Below are 2,309 nucleotides of genomic sequence, written 5' to 3'. Positions count from 1 at the left end.
GTAACTCGACTCGCGTGTGATGATCTTCTCTCTCTCTCTCTCTCTCTCTCTCTCTCTCTCTCTCTCTCTCGCTTTCTCTTCCTCTCCCTCTCTGTGGGTGAGGTTGTGGCAGTAGTCATTAACTACAAATACACTGCAGGACCGTTGAGGCAAACGATTAAGGCAACGATAAATTAATAATGTATCTAGTTTTAGGCAGCCCTGAGCAAAATGGTTCGATAATTTAATTTTCTGAGATAATCGAGAACCAATAACATTTATTTCCGTGTAAAAAATATGGGGGTTGTTGCCTGGTGCTCTGGCGTGGTTTGTTACTTTTTTCCTATCTAATATCTATAGCCCTTATCTCCTCCTTCTTTTTTGTGTTTGTTACTCTCTTGTAATACCTCGTATCTTCGACACTTATATGACCTAATTGTATTGTTATAAGTGCCGTAAAATTCTTACTTAAACAAAACGTGGAAAACAAAGGTTGTAATTCTAAATCCCCTTCGACACAATTTAGATCATACAAGAGGCGGGCTGCTTCGACCCTTCCTACTAGAGCCAACCGAAGCTGAGAGCGACACAGAGTTCCAACAGACATTCTGAGATGCTCGATAAAAGCTCTCCCTGCAAGGGAATCGAACTCACGCCTTCTTTGTACGGCAGCGAAGTGCTGAACCGCTACATCATTATACCCCGGTTTTCCGAATCAGAATTTCGTTCACTGCAAAATAATGTTTTAATAAGTTGAAGGTATTTTCATGTATATGAACATAATACTTAGAAGTACCAAAACTAACATTTCTGTTTTCTGAGAAAGTTTAATAGGTGTTTAGATATTTTCTTTAAATGTAATGGGGGGTTTTATTGTCTGCTATGGCTAATGGCTTCCTCTCGTAAGACATACAAGTACTAGGCAAGACATTAATTTTTTATCGCATTACGCTTTATACTGGGTCGATTTTAGACCTGCATAAATTTCACCTGCCTATTTGGAAACTTCAGTAGAAATGGTAGAAGGAAAATAATATAGCTGTCTTGTCTTTCACTTCCTAGGTTGTTCTGGTTCAGGTTTTGCTGTGAGTTGTGACTTTTCGGTACAATTTTTGTTTTGTTATTCAGAAGGTCTATGTTTTTTATGTTAAAATGTTGAAGTTCCGTTGAAAGATAGCGGTGGGAAGAGATGCTTGTTGTTGATACTGACTTTAGAAAATTATGTGCGTAATCTGTTCCTGTAGTTGGAAGAACACACTATGTAACATTGTATGTGTATACGAGTATGTTTGTGTGTGTGTGGGGGGGGGGGGGTGTTCTTTCCTGCAAGGATGCCATATTTTCCTCTTTTTTTTTTGGTATTCCCAAAGCCATCATCTTCTCCACGGCAGTACTGGCCTCTGCCTCCCTATCTTCCTCTTCAATCAGAAAGAAAGAGAGAGACAGAGAGTGAGAGAGACAAAGGGAGAAAGAAAATGCTTCGCGTCTTCTTTATGTGATTTTTCGTTGAGGTCCATTGAGGGTATATACGTATGCTTTGCAAAAGAGGGAGCTGGGGACAGGACGGGAGTGGGTGGGGGTGTTCATGTGTGGATGCACACGTCATGTTCACTCATGGATAACATTGATTTGAAACAGAATTAGTACGTAATTTTGATTCAAATTTAGAAGACTGAATGAGCTAGCTAAACATTATCCAAATTACGAAACCCAGATGTATTAACTTCGGCAGCAGCTCTATGGTCGTTAAGTTGACCGTACAATATCCCTGCAGGTTTTTGCTATATATTTACACGAATTACATCATCAAACGAAAAAAAATGAAGCAGCGCCACATAAAAGGAAAGAGGAAACTTTGCTTTGACTTTGAAGGTCGCGTTAAAATCGATTTTCATGGAGAGCGACTGTTCTGATCAATAGAGTGCATGGCGTGGCGCCGGGTCCTATATAACTAGATCAAACACCTTGAACAAATTTCATGTCTCTGATGGATTTACGAAATTAAAAAATAAGTTAACCATTTTTCTAAAACTTGCTGGGCGTACCCTCACTCTCTCTGTCTCTCTCTGTCTCTCTCTTTCTCTCCCTCCCCCTCTCTCTCTCTCTCTCTCTCTCTCTCCCACGTTCCCCTTTTCTATCCTCCTCCCCTCACCCAAGATGGCGGGAGAGAAACAAGAAAAATAAAATGTAGATCTAGCTTTGAACAAATTACATGGATGCATGCATGAGCTTACTAACAGAAAGATGATCTCTAAAATGACCTCCTAAATCTGAGGACAGACAGACAGACAGACAGACAGACAGACAGACAGACAGACAGACAGACAGAC

General features: G+C 40.3%; 1 protein-coding gene across 1 annotated transcript in view; it reads left to right on the top strand.

The window, feature by feature from the left end:
* The window catches only part of LOC101863722, a 16,325-nt gene that overhangs the window by 6,571 nt on the left and 7,445 nt on the right, over positions 1 to 2,309 (top strand). The window lies entirely within an intron of this gene.

This window comes from Aplysia californica, unplaced genomic scaffold, assembly GCF_000002075.1.
Source record: "Aplysia californica isolate F4 #8 unplaced genomic scaffold, AplCal3.0 scaffold00037, whole genome shotgun sequence".
NCBI classification, from domain to species: Eukaryota; Metazoa; Mollusca; class Gastropoda; order Aplysiida; family Aplysiidae; genus Aplysia; species Aplysia californica.
The sequence above is the reverse complement of the archived record's forward strand: the minus strand, read 5'-3'. Positions and strand labels throughout refer to the sequence as shown.